Below are 15631 nucleotides of genomic sequence, written 5' to 3'. Positions count from 1 at the left end.
TGGAGACTCCGCCCTGTCTCCCAGGTTTCTTCTCTCCTCTCCCCTTTCGGGGGCAGTTCCATGGCAATTTGCTGTCGGACACACTTTGGGGCGGCCCGCCCAGCTTGACAGACACATCCACATACATGGTCACTGTTGCTCGGGACGGCCTCGCTTTTGGCGCCATTCTGGAACCTGGCCCACGATGGGAGGTGATTTCTTGTTGTCTTTTGGCTCGCACATAATGGCGCCCCTTCTTCTGCCCCGGGTGCCACATTCAGTATAGAACACAGTCTCTAGGCGCACAATACCGGGTGATAACGGGTGGGCTCATATCCGGTTCGTGACGCCAAAGATGACGCGCCCCCTGGGCCGTGGGGTACTCGGTGCCGGGCCGGTCGTTACTCGGGGATATGTCACAGTGGCAGTGAGCCGGTCCGTGACCCAGGGCGGTCATTCAATAGGGGAATATTTATAGGGGATTTATGTACAAAGTTCGTGACGCCACCTGTGGTATGCAGCTAAAAGGAGCCGCCGCTGCGGAGCAGTCCTCTGGAGCTGATGTTAATGCAGCAAAGCTGGTGTGGCTCTCCACAGGTAGAGCTTAGCTCCAGGGCAGTGTAGATGTTGTAGGTGGTGCTGGGCGTTGTAGTGCAGGGGTGATGGCGCAGACAATAATCACAGAGACAGTGGGGTGCAGTCTTCCGAGTTTACTCACAGTTCTTAAGTTCCTCAGGTTACAGGTTCCGGACTACAACCTCCCACGTCATGCTGCGCTTAGTCAGGGAGGGGTTCAGTCCACCCTCAGATATCTCCGGAGTACTTAATGGGACCCCTTCTGTGTCCTCTCTCTGGCCGTCTCCCTGCACCTCATACCAAGTGTCCCAATCCGGTACCTGCGGGCCTTGTTGGGCGACGTCTGTTCCGTCCCCTGGGTCCTCTATAGCTACCTTCTTGGTGAGACTGATATCGACTGTTGGCTACAGGACTTGAAATACTGCAGCCTCCAGTTTCTAGTTGAGACTTAAAGTGCTCTGCTAGTTGAGGGACCGGTCCCCTTTGTGTGGCCTGACCCCTCCACCTCCTGGTAGATTCAGGCGTACGGGTGGCCTCCAGCACTGCCCGTATCCCTGGGGTCCCTTCTTCCATTCCTGGAGCCCTTCCTGTTCCCTCTCCTCTTTCTTCAGTCCTGGGCCTCTCCTCAGGCCCTCTGCCTGAGCAGAGCTCCTGCAGAGCCCTGCTCCACTCCTCTCACTGTAGACTGTTCTCACTCACTGCTCACTGTTCTGATCTGAACAAACAAGATGGCTTCTCTACATATACCTTCCTCTCATGTGCTCCCCTTAGCTACTTCCTCCACCCACAACCACTACATAGCTCCTCCCCTCAGCTAGGGACCTGGGACTGTGCTCTCCCTTAGGAGCAATCTCACCCTGCCCCCACTGCGGGTATGTGTTGGATGCAGCTGTTAGGGTCCCGAGCTGTACTCCTTCCAGTATGATGCCACTACAGCCCTCCATACAGTATGATGTCCCCCACCTCCCCACACACAGTATGATGGCCCCCACAGTTTTCCCACACAGTATGATAGCCCCCACAGTTTTCCCACACAGTATGATGACCTTCAATGCTCCTTTCACACAGTATGGTGCCCACACAGACCCACACATAGGATAATGAATCCCACATGCTTGCCAACTATCCAGAAACTCCAAGACAGTCTACAAAAATAGGGCACTTTTTGCCCTGTCCATGAAAAAAATGTTTAAGGCGTGCGTCATTTTTTTTGAAGCTGAAGAAAACTATAGAGATTGTTTTCATCGTAAAGATCATCATTTTACAGTTTACAGTGAATGCAGCTAATGTCTGGATATAAGAATTATAAGCTGTAGGCATAAATCACTTATAATCATTATGATTTATTACGTTTTTTTTTTCAATGTGTTCATAAAAAATATTATCTGTCCATGATTTTCTAATAAGCTGTCCAAAAAAATTAAAAAGTCAAGTTGGCAACACTGAGGTTTGCATACAATGTGAGAGTCCGTGGAGGCATTATACTATGTGGGGGGGCCCATACAATGGTCCCCCACAGCCTCTGAAACTTTATGACGGCCAGCAAGAGTAATGCAATGACTGACAAAATATTTTTTTTAAAACTACTCACCTCCCCCTGTTTCCCCAGTGTGCTGCTCCTCTCTGTGCAGCATGTGGACTGAGGCTCCACACAGCAGGCTCCATCTAGTGATGCTGAGCTGGGTCTCAGATTCAGAAATCATTGCATTTATTTAGTCTTGATAGGAGTCGTCTAAGGGGGGGGGGCATGATTAACTTGTCTCCATCAGGATAGCTTTCCACGGGCAGGTATTAAAACAGTCAGGTCTGGGTCCTGCTCTGCCCCAGTCTATTTTGAGGCCTGCTAACACATAGTGAGGTGAGATATAGAGTTACGGACCATCCTGATTGGGGACACCTTGTCGCGGTCGGATGGCTTTTACGCTCTTTTGATCAAGATAGTATCAAGTGTCCTATGTAATTTATATGTGCAATTACTATTTATTTACTTACTGTAGGGGATTTGCTCCTTTTTGTTTTCATCCTAGGTTTTATCTGCTAATGGCCACAATGTGAATGAGCACCTACATATTGGACTTATACCAATATTTGTTCCTGCTCATTTCTTTGGTTTTGTACAAATAAATAAATGGCTCATACAAAAAAGTAAGATCAAAAGCTTTTTGTGTTAAAACCCCCTCAAAAGACAAGGAGGAATTTCCTCTGTCTAGAGAAAGAAAGGCTCAATCTCCAGAAAAGACAAGGCTTCTTTACCTTGAGAACTGTGGAGCTTTTAAATAGACGACCTCAGGTGATGGTCACATCTGAAACCATCAATGGTTTCAAAAAACGTTTCAATGATTTAGGTAAAACTGAAGGACACTTATTTATGGACTAGTGATTAATGGGATTGGCCACTTTCTGTTGACGTTACCAAAGCATCATAAACTGGTGCGTTCTCATTTCCCATCATTTCCTACCTTAGCACCTTGGTTCTATGCCCGTAGGCTCTAAAGAGTTAAACAAACCCTTCCAGAACATCTAAGTTAGGCAGAGAGGGAGCTCTGATGCCTCGTTCTTGAGGAAAACCAGTGATCTATTTCTCACATCCTATCGGAAATTTGGACTTGAAGAGGCAGTGAGATGAGAGGAAGAGAATAAACATATATTGGAAATTTTTGTTCAAAAATTTGTTCAAAAATATCAGAAAAATTAAGTGCTGCCTTAGTCTTAAAGAAAATATCAGGCTCCAATATGGCAGGCGGAAGTTCTACCTCGGAACCAAAAACAATTACAGAAGTAGACCTTCAGTTTGCCCAGTTTGCCTCTTTCCAAAGAGCAAAGTTTCCGGAAGAAAATGTTAATTTTCACAGCAAGTGTCAAGATGGATGGCGAACACTATAATAGCATTACATCTGGAGATGAGTGGATCAGACAAAATTAAAAATTCGACTGTTCCCACATTTTTTCCTGGGAAATTCAATTTGCAGGGAAGTTACTCTCACCTCTCCATCTGCTCTGCTCCTCACCGCCACCCGTCCAGTCCCCATCGCGCCTTTGGATTGGCGTCGGCAGCTCTGAAATCCTTGGACCTCGGTCTCTAGGCAGAGATTTCCGGGTTTGTTAGACCCAGGAAGGTTCTGTGCTTGTGCCCACAAATTTCCCAGCGCAAACCGACGTCACGGGTGGCGGTGACGTGCAAGGGGCTGGAAAGGTAAGTAAAAGGGTTTTGTTTTTTTTAACATAATGATGGGCTTTTATGACTCAGAAAAATTGTGTCCAATGCTGAATCCACGATGCAAAAATTCTGTATTTTGACGAATGCGGATTTTTGTAGAATTCAAATTCAACTCTGATTTATTCGTTCATCTCAAATTAAATCCATTAATTTATGTTAGATTAATATTTCAGCCCCTAAAACTTTTATATTATTTCTTTCATCATTAATATTCTTAGGAGGTCAACCATACTCATGAATAGTCATCCTAGTGTCCTCATAATATCCAAAGCTGTAACTTTATTCACCGTTCTTTTGTAGAACGACTTGTGGCTTTGGGCCGTTGTCTTGAGGCATCACCCGCGTTGTCTTGAGGCATGACCCGCGTTGTCTTGAGGCATGACCCGCGTTGTCTTGAGGCATGACCCGCGTTGTCTTGAGGCATGACCCGCGTTGTCTTGAGGCATGACCCGCGTTGTCTTGAGGCATGACCGGCGTTGTCTTGAGGCATGACCGGCGTTCTCTTGAGATCTCATGGACACATGTCCCAAAGTTTTCATTTAGAATTGGCTAATATAATTCAGAATTCCTTGGTCCATCAATGATGGCGGCCGACCTGGCCCAGATGCAGCATAACGGGCCCAAACCATGATACTACCACCGCCGTTACGCACAAAATTTGATACAAAATTAATATATGAACCTTTAAGGGGTCTTTTATCTGTTTAAATGCAATTGCTTGAGGGAGTATGTGAGCTAAAAGAAGCGACAACTGAGGCTGAGGGTTGATGATCATATTGGGACATTCTGCATTCGAGGAATAATCCTATTTCCAGACACCTAGGAATAACACATGGGAGGAACTCAGAACCTTTTGAATTTTTTAGAATTAAAGTAGTCCGTATGCCCCCTAGTGGGGGCGACTGGGACAAACTTCTCTTTCAAAACTAGGACGGATGTATATTCTAGCTAGAAACTACTAAACCTGGAGCCGGAATGAGCAGTGGAATTATGGCGGCTTTCTTTAGGTCCACAGCTGCTACCTCATACAATACAACCCTCATTCTTCTCTTTCTTCCCACCATTCTTCTTTCTTTCCCTTTTTCTTCTTTCCTTCCCTTTTTCTTCTTTCTTTCCCTTTTTCTTCTTTCCATGGCTGAGTTTTTTTCAGAAAGACAGATAAAAAAAAATGACTGAATGAGACGTAACAACTCGTTAAGGCTTTTCCTGTTCTCGTACTGTTTGGAAAACACCAACTTACAGAAATGATCATTTTTTTAAGAAAGTCTGAATATCTTCATTTTTGAAAACTAACACTTTCATCTAAGCATTGGTGGTTCAGTGGTAGAATTCTCGCCTGCCACGCGGGAGGCCCGGGTTCGATTCCCGGCCAATGCAAGAATTTTTTTATATTTTTTTTTATTTGTGATATTATAATACGGCATTAGCCAGTATCTGAAAATAATTAGATATACGTAATTATTATAGATGGGAATCAAAGGTTCCTTCTTATAATCTGAGGTCTCTCCAGACACCAGAGCAGAATAAATGTACGATGCAATAAAACAAAAGAAATAAACACCGCACCACTTAAGTGTCCAAAATTTGTTGGACTTTTGGCTTTTTTACACCAGCTAAAAACTACTTTTTTAAAAATGGGTGGAGTTTGGGTCGGATGGGGCGTGGCCAATTCATCACAAATCACGCCAAGCGAATAAGTGCAGTGATTTCTGCTATTGGTCATCATACTCCATACTTGATAAAAAAAATAAAAATAATTTAATTTTTTTATTTTTAACCTTTCCATATCATTAACTTGTCTATCCATCTTGTCATTTCTATAATTCAAAGACTTCATCTTTTTGTTGCGGCAATTTCAAAAGAAGTATTGACAATAATATGACTACTATAATACTGCCCCCATGTACAAGAATATAACTACTATAATACTGCTCCTATGTACAAGAATATAACTACTATAATACTGCTCCTATGTACAAGAATATAACTACTATAATACTGCCCCCATGTACAAGAATATATCTACTATAATACTGCTCCTATGTACAAGAATATAACTACTATAATACTGCCCCCTATGTGCAAGAATATAACTACTATAATACTGCTCCCTATGTACAATAATATGACTACTATAATACTGCTCCTATGTACAAGAATATATCTACTATAATACTGCTCCTATGTACAGGAATATAACTACTATAATACTGCTCCTATGTACAAGAATATATCTACTATAATACTGCTCCTATGTACAGGAATATAACTACTATAATACTGCTCCCTATGTACAAGAATATAACTACTATAATACTGCCCCCATGTACAAGAATATATCTACTATAATACTGCTCCTATGTGCAAGAATATAACTACTATAATACTGCCCCCATGTACAAGAATATATCTACTATAATACTGCTCCTATGTACAAGATTATAACTACTATAATACTGCTCCTATGTACAATAATATAACTACTGTAATACTGCCCCCTATGTACAAGAATATAACTACTTTAATACTGCTCCTATGTACAATAATATAACTACTGTAATACTGCCCCCTATGTACAAGAATATAACTACTATAATACTGCCCCCTATGTACAAGAATATAACTACTATAATACTGCTCCTATGTACAAGATTATAACTACTATAATACTGCTCCTATGTACAATAATATAACTACTGTAATACTGCCCCCTATGTACAAGAATATAACTACTATAATACTGCTCCTATGTACAAGAATATAACTACTATAATACTGCCCCCTATGTACAAGAATATAACTACTATAATACTGCTCTTATATACAAGAATATAACTACTATAATACTGCCCCTATGTGCAAGAATATAACTACTATAATACTGCTCCCTATGTACAATAATATGACTACTATAATACTGCCCCCATGTACAAGAATATATCTACTATAATACTGCTCCTATGTGCAAGAATATAACTACTATAATACTGCCCCCATGTACAAGAATATATCTACTATAATACTGCTCCTATGTACAAGAATATAACTACTATAATACTGCTCCTATGTACAAGAATATAACTACTATAATACTGCCCCCATGTACAAGAATATATCTACTATAATACTGCCCCCTATGTACAAGAATATAACTACTATAATACTGCTCCTATGTACAAGAATATAACTACTATAATACTGTCCCTATGTACAAGAATATAACTACTATAATACTGCCCCCTATGTACAAGAATATAACTACTATAATACTGCTCCTATGTACAAGAATATAACTACTATAATACTGCTCATATGTACAAGAATATAACTACTATAATACCGCCCCCTATGTACAAGAATATAACTACTATAGTACTGCTCCCTATGTACAAGAATATAACTACTATAATACTGCTCCTATGTACAAGAATATAACTACTATAATACTGCTCCTATGTACAAGAATATAACTACTATAATACTGCTCCTATGTACAAGAATATAACTACTATAATACTGTCCCTATGTACAAGAATATAACTACTATAATACTGCCCACTATGTACAAGAATATAACTACTATAATACTGCTCCTATGTACAAGAATATAACTACTATAATACTGCCCCTATGTACAAGAATATAACTACTATAATACTGCTCCTATGTACAAGAATATAACTACTATAATACTGCTCCTATGTACAAGAATATAACTACTATAATACTGCCCCCTATGTGCAAGAATATATCTACTATAATACTGCTCCTATGTACAAGATTATAACTACTATAATACTGCTCCTATGTACAAGAATATATCTACTATAATACTGCCCCCATGTACAAGAATATATCTACTATAATACTGCCCCCTATGTACAAGAATATAACTACTATAATACTGCCCCCTATGTACAAGAATATAACTACTATAATACTGCCCCATGTACAAGAATATATCTACTATAATACTGCCCCCTATGTACAAGAATATAACTACTATAATACTGCCCCCATGTACAAGAATATAACTACTATAATACTGCCCCCTATGTACAAGAATATATCTGCTATAATACTGCCCCATGTACAAGAATATATCTGCTATAATACTGCCCCTATGTACAAGAATATAACTACTATAATACTGCTCCTATGTACAAGAATATAACTACTATAATACTGCTCTATGTACAAGAATATAACTAATATAATACTGCCCCTATGTACAAGAATATAACTACTATAATACTGCCCCTATGTACAAGAATATAACTAGTAAAATACTGTCCCTATGTACAAGAATATAACTACTATAATAGTGCCCCCTATGTACAAGAATATATCTACTATAATACTGCTCCTATGTACAAGAATATAACTACTATAATACTGCCCACATGTACAAGAATATAACTACTATAATATTGCTCCTATGTACAAGAATATAACTACTATAATACTGCCCCCTATGCACAAGAATATAACTACTATAATACTGCCCCCCTATGTACAAGAATATAACTACTATAATACTGCTCCTATGTACAAGAATATAACTACTATAATACCACCCCTATGTACAAGAATATAACTACTATAATACTGCCCCCATGTACAAGAATATATCTACTATAATACTGCCCCCTATGTACAAGAATATAACTACTATAATACTGCTCCTATGTACAAGAATATAACTACTCTAATACTGCCCCCTATGTACAAGAATATAACTACTATAATACTGCCCCCATGTACAAGAATATATCTACTATAATACTGCCCCCTATGTACAAGAATATAACTACTATAATACTGCCCCCATGTACAAGAATATATCTACTATAATACTGCCCCATGTACAAGAATATATCTACTATAATACTGCTCCTATGTACAAGAATATAACTACTATAATACCGCCCCCTATGTACAAGAATATAACTACTATAATACTGCCCCTATGTACAAGAATATAACTACTATAATACTGCTCATATGTGCATGAATATAACAACTATAATTCTGCCCCCTATGTACAAGAATATAACTACTATAATACTGCCCCTATGCACAAGAATATAACTACTATTATACTGTCCCTATGTACAAGAATATCACTACTATAATACTGCCCCCTATGCACAAGAATATAACTACTATAATACTGCCCCCTATGTACAAGAATATAACTACTATAATACTGCCCCCTATGCACAAGAATATAACTACTATAATACTGCCCCCCTATGTACAAGAATATAACTGCTATAATATTGCTCCTATGTACAAGAATATATCTGCTATAATACTGCTCCTATGTACAAGAATATATCTGCTATAATACTGCCCTTATGTACAAGAATATAACTACTATAATACTGCTCCTATGTACAAGAATATAACTACTATAATACTGCTCTATGTACAAGAATATAACTAATATAATACTGCCCCTATGTACAAGAATATAACTACTATAATACTGACCCTATGTACAAGAATATAACTACTAAAATACTGTCCCTATGTACAAGAATATAACTACTATAATACTGCCCCCTATGTACAAGAATATATCTACTATAATACTGCTCCTATGTACAAGAATATAACTACTATAATACTGCCCACATGTACAAGAATATAACTTCTATAATACTGCTCCTATGTACAAGAATATATCTACTATAATACTGCTTCTATGTACAAGAATATAACTACTATAATACTGCCCCATGTACAAGAATATATCTACTATAATACTGCTTCTATGTACAAGAATATATCTACTATAATACTGCCCCTATGTACAAGAATATATTTGCTATAATACTGCCCCTATGTACAAGAATATAACTACTATAATACTGATCTATGTACAAGAATATAACTACTATAATACTGCCCCTATGTACAAGAATATATCTACTATAATACTGCTCCTATGTACAAGAATATAACTACTATATTACTGCTCCTATGTACAAGAATATAACTACTATAATACTGCCCACATGTACATGAATATAACTACTATAATACTGCTCCGACGTACAAGAATATAACTACTATAATACTGCCCCTATGTACAAGAATATATCTGCTATAATACTGCCCCTATGTACAAGAATATAACTACTATAATACTGCCCCCTATGTACAAGAATATAACTACTATAATACTGCCCCCTATGTACAAGAATATAACTACTATAATACTGCTCCTATGTACAAGAATATAACTACTATAATACTGCTCCTACGTACAAGAATATAGCTACTATAATACTGCTCCTATGTACAAGAATATAACTACTATAATACTGCTCCTATGTACAAGAATATAACTACTATAATACTGCTCCTATGTACAAGAATATAACTACTATAATACTGCCCCCTATGTACAAGAATATAACTACTATAATACTGCCCCTATGTACAAGAATATAACTACTATAATACTGCTCCTATGTACAAGAATATAACTTGTCCTGCTGGTTATGGGGAGAACCCAGCGTATAACGACAGGAAAAGGGAAGTGTGGGAAAGGGGGAGTGGAAACCCCTAAACTGCTCAAACGACAAACCCTGACTCCCCTATGGACCCTATATAGGTTCTGCACCTATTGCCGAGCAGGCAACCTGGCTCTAGCTGACCCTAAACCTAGGCCCTAGGTAGGGAGGGGGAGGGGTGAGCACTAGTCATCCCCACTGCAAACTAAAGTACACACAAAGGAAACAAACAAGGGAATACATTTAGCTTCAATATGACACCGGAGAGAAAATGGCAACAATCCACAAAGGAACTCCAAGAAAATTCTAGCCAACTACTAGAATCCACAATCTTCGAAATTTGGATATTTGCATTTGTTAATCTGTGCCATCGTTCATTCTTTCCTATACCTAGAGATATCCCTCTCTCTTTTTTATAGGGGAAGACCTACTATGGGACATAGCTAACAAGCTACAGACGCAATAATATCCACCATCGGACTATCCTGATGCAAGATTATTCCAGTTCATCAATTTTAACGGATTATGAGTATCACCACTCTCTTTCCACTGTAAGGCGGCGGTGTTCACACCGTGCAGTAACTGAGGCAGTGACCCAAGCAAGTCCAACATAAACAGCTTTTATTTCAGCAACTCACGGGTTAACAGAAAGTCCTCCGGTTCGCAGCCGGGTTAACAGAAAGTCCATACACAATGGTTGCCATGGGCAACGGCCGCGCCGGGCCGCTCAGAGCCTGACAGGTGCAGAACCTTCCCCGGCGTGGGTTCAGCCACACACAGTCCTGCTGAGCTTTCCTGCTGTGCTCCCAGCAGGTTCCAACATAGAACAACACTACTCCTTAATGCAAGGTTTTAAAGGACCTGTGGCAAGAGCCACTGGAAAACCCGGGTTGGAGGGAGGAGGTCGCCCCACTGCCTCCTGTGACCTCCTCCCAGAAATGAAGGCCCTGCCGGGTTTTTACTAATCTGCCTTAGCCAGATAGCCTGTCTAGGACCACGCTCACCTTCATTCCTGCATTGCAGCCGCAGCTGTGTCTGTGACTGCAATGCACTCCAATGGTTTTAATAGGTCTTTGTACACATTCTGGGGGATATATAACATCCCTCGTATATGATCCCTGTCACTGCCTCACATATCCCCCCCCTCTGTTCAAACTTGTGGGGTTGAACATTTGTCACCATACAGGCTGCCCGGGACAGGGCATCCGCGTTTCCCTGCGACTTTCCAGGGCGATGTTCTACAGAGAAACTGAAATTTTGCAGTGACAGGAACCACCTGGTGACTCGCGCATTCCTCTCCTTGGCATTTCTCATCCATACCAAGGGTGAGTGGTCCGTTACCAAGCGGAACTGACGCCCGAGTAAATAATAACGTAGCGATTCAAAGGCCCACTTAATAGCCAAACACTCCTTCTCTACCACGCTATAGTTTTTCTCTGCCGGGACAAGTTTTCTACTCAAGTAGGTGACCGGGTGCTCTTCACCATTCACTTTTTGTGACAATACCGCCCCTAGGCCTACCTCCGAGGCATCAGTCTGTACAATGAAGGTTTCCTTGAAGTTGGGGCTGATGAGGACCGGCTGTCCACACAGGGCCAACTTCATGGACTGAAAAGCTTCTTCTGCCTTAGGGTTCCACTGAACCATTACCGATTTTTTCCCTTTCAAGAGATCAGTCAGGGCCGCCGTTCTCCCAGCAAAATTAGGTATAAACTGGCGGTAATACCCAAGGATGCCAAGGAACGTCGTCACCTGCTTTGTACTTGATGGTTTAGGCCAGTTTTTTATGGCCTCAACTTTATTGATTTGGGGCTTAATAGCTCCTCGGCCTATCACATACCCCAAATATCGGGCTTCCTCTAGCCCTATCGCACATTTTTTTGGATTTGCCGTTAACCCAGCAGCTCTGAGAGAATCCAGAACCACTTGTACCTGTGATAGGTGCGTATGCCAGTCAGTGCTAAAGATGATAATGTAATCTAAATACGCAGACGCATACTCCTGATGAGGCTTGAGCACTATGTCCATCAACCTCTGGAATGTAGCCGGGGCCCCATGTAACCCAAAAGGTAAGACCACATAGTGGTATAGACCCTCCAGAGTTACGAAGGCGGTTTTTTCCTTTGCCGAATCTATGAGAGGTACCTGCCAGTAACCCTTGGTGAGATCAAGCGTGGTAAAGTACTGGGCCTGCCCCAGTCTCTCAATCAGCGCATCCACCCTGGGCATTGGATAAAGGTCAAACTTTGACACTTCATTCAATTTCCGGAAATCGTTACAGAAGCGTAACGATTCGTCTGGTTTTGGAATCAGTACGATGGGGCTAGGCCACTCACTCCGTGACTCCTCTATGACGCCTAACTGAAGCATTTGTTTTACCTCAGCCATGATGGCTTGCCTCCGGGCTTCGGGTACCCGGTACGGTCTCATTCGCACCCTTACCCCAGGTTCGGTGACAATGTCATGTTGGATAACCGTAGTCATACCCGGTAGCTCTGAGAACACGTCGGCATTGAGCTGCACCAGCGAGCGAGCCTCCCATCGCTGCTGTTTAGTGTGAGCATCACTTATCCTGACATCCCCCTCAGACGCTTTCCTGGCTGAAGGTAGAGAACTCTCTGGCGATATGCCCGGGGTGACGTCTGTAACTAAACACTCTCTGTCTTTCCAAGGTTTTAGCAGGTTTACATGGTAAAGCTGCTCAGGTTTCCTCCTTCCGGGCTGATACACCCGGTAATTTACCTCCCTTACTTTTTCTCGAACCTCATATGGCCCTTGCCACTTGGCCATGAGTTTACTCTCGGTTGTGGGTACCAGAACTAACACCCGATCGCCCTTGTTAAAAGACCTGACTCTGGCCCTTTTATTATATGTGCGCCTCTGGGCTGCCTGGGCATCTAACAGATGTTCTTTCACAATGGGCATGACAGCCGCGATCCGGTCCTGCATACTAGCCACGTGTTCAATTATACTCCTATATGGAGTCGGCTCTTGTTCCCATTTCTCTTTGGCTACGTCCAACAGACCCCTAGGGTGTCTGCCGTACAATAACTCAAAGGGAGAGAACCCTGTGGAAGCTTGGGGTACCTCACGGACGGCGAACATCAAATAGGGTAGCAACATGTCCCAATCCCTCCCGTCCTTAGAAACCACCTTTTTTAACATGGACTTGAGGGTTTTATTGAACCGTTCTACTAGCCCGTCGGTTTGAGGGTGGTACACCGAGGTGTGCAATTGTTTAATTTTTAGCAATTTGCACAGTTCCCTTGTCACTTTGGACATAAAAGGGGTCCCTTGATCCATCAGGATCTCCTTAGGTAGTCCAAGGCAACAGAACATGGCAAACAGCTCCTGTGCAATCAGTTTTGCTGAGGTGTGGAGTAGTGGTATAGCCTCCGGGTACCGGGTGGCATAGTCGATGACCACCAGTATATGTTGGTGGCCACGGGCGGATTTTACAATGAGTCCTACCAAGTCCATTGCAATCCGTTCAAAAGGTACCTCTATCACTGGCAGGGGTACCAATGGGCTACGGAAACTTGCGGTGGGTGTGGTCAACTGACATTCGGGGCAGGATTCGCAGTACCTTTTGACCTCCGCGTAAACCCCAGGCCAAAAGAACCGCTGTAAGATACGTTCTAGCGTCTTTTTTACCCCTAAGTGTCCACCCAGGTGTGTGTGTGTGCCAAATTTAGAACCACCCGACGGTACAACTGAGGTGCCACTAACTGTTCCACAACCTCGTCCCTGATCTTATCTATCCTATAGAGCAACTCACCGTTGATTACCATGTGTGGAAATACAGTATCTGCACAGGGCTGTTGAGCTACACCATTTACCTCTAACACCCTTTCCCGCGCCTGAGCCAGGGTGGGATCCTGTAGCTGAGCCGTCCCAAACGTTTCCCGGGACACTTCCAGCTCGGGGATCGATGGGATCTCCTCGACCTCTCCTGCCAGCACCTCTAAGGGAAACCTATCGGGGTCACACTCTGTCCCTAGGTTGGACACCCCTACGGCAGGTTCCCCTGACTCAGGTTCGTCGGGTACAACGCCTGTAATACATTTTACCGGGGAAGAGTGGATTTTGTTTTTCCACAGAGTCCAGAACAGGGGCAAGTCTCTTCCCAACACAGTCCCATAGGGAAGAGTTTTTACCACCCCTACCACATGTTTTATTTCTCCACATGGCGTGAACAAGACTACCTCCGCAGTTGGGTACTCTCGGAGGTCCCCATGGATACACACAACCCCGACTGGCCGTCCACTGGGGTTGTCTCCTGCCACCAGCGACCCATGTACCAAAGTCACAAGGCTCCCTGAGTCCAGGAGGGCCTCCGTGGGGTACCCATTAACCAGTACCTGGCATAGTTAGAGTTCACTGTCCCGGGGGTCGGCGCTCGCCGTACAGACGGTCTGGGCATACATTGAGACCCGGCGGCTATATCCGCAGTCCATGGGTTCCGTAGTCAGGGGACAATTAGCAACCACATGTCCCGGCCCCTGACACCGCCAGCACCTAAGGGTGGAGGTACTGTTAGGTCTTATGACAGTTTGGGAGGGAACCGGTCTCCTGCCACTCTCACTCCGGGGTTCCCTTTCAGCACTGTGTACAGTGCTGACTGTCCCCAGCAGAGGGACGCGACCCCTTTCCTGACTCCTGGGTTGGCAGGGATCGGCGTGACAGCCGCGAGGGGGCAGAGTCCCGGATAGTGTTGAGCCACCCCCGTAGTGTTCGAGTTCGGTTCGGTTCGTCGAACACCCGTGTGTTCGCCGAACTGTTCGTCGAACTGTTCGTCGAACACCTTCGAACACCGTTAAAACCAATGGCAGGCAAACAAAAACACATAGAAACACATAGAAAACACCTTCAAAGGTGTCCAAAAGCTGACAAACTGCTCAGAAGACACAACTAACACATGGAAAAGTGACAAGTACATATAGTCATGCGAAAAGAAAAGAGGTGGAGGAGTAAAAGGAGGGGGAGACACAGATATAGGCATGTCATGCCCTTCTAAAATCCAAAAAGTGAGAAGCCGAGACGGCCAGTCCGCTCCTGCCCGTGCCACCTCCGTGTCGCCGGGTTTGTGCCAGAGCCGCGGTGAACCCTGACGGCCAGCCCCCCTCTCCCAATACTGGTGCCTGTCCGCTGGTGGGTCGAGAGAGCCCCCCTGTGGTGGAGGCAGCTCTAAGCTTTTTAATTTAAATTGTCCCTCTAATTTGAATGAATACACTTTAAATCCATTTACAAGGATCTATTGGAGGGCAAGTCTCATGCCAGCAGCCGCGTAATTCCAGCTCCAGTAGCGTCCACTAAAGCTGCTGCAGTTAAAAAG

At 42.8% G+C, this 15631-nt stretch overlaps 1 non-coding gene across 1 annotated transcript; it reads left to right on the top strand.

Annotated features, from left to right (window-relative positions):
* The first annotated feature begins 5078 nt into the window (after window positions 1–5078).
* TRNAG-GCC (transfer RNA glycine (anticodon GCC)) lies at window positions 5079–5149 on the top strand. Its single transcript has one exon. It is a non-coding gene; the product is annotated as a tRNA-Gly (tRNA).
* The last annotated feature ends 10482 nt before the right edge of the window (window positions 5150–15631 follow it).

The sequence above is a fragment of the Phyllobates terribilis genome, unplaced genomic scaffold (assembly GCF_046119375.1).
Source record: "Phyllobates terribilis strain yellow unplaced genomic scaffold, ASM4611937v1 Scaffold_11__3_contigs__length_659146591, whole genome shotgun sequence".
Classification (NCBI taxonomy): Eukaryota; Metazoa; Chordata; class Amphibia; order Anura; family Dendrobatidae; genus Phyllobates; species Phyllobates terribilis.
The sequence above is the reverse complement of the archived record's forward strand: the minus strand, read 5'-3'. Positions and strand labels throughout refer to the sequence as shown.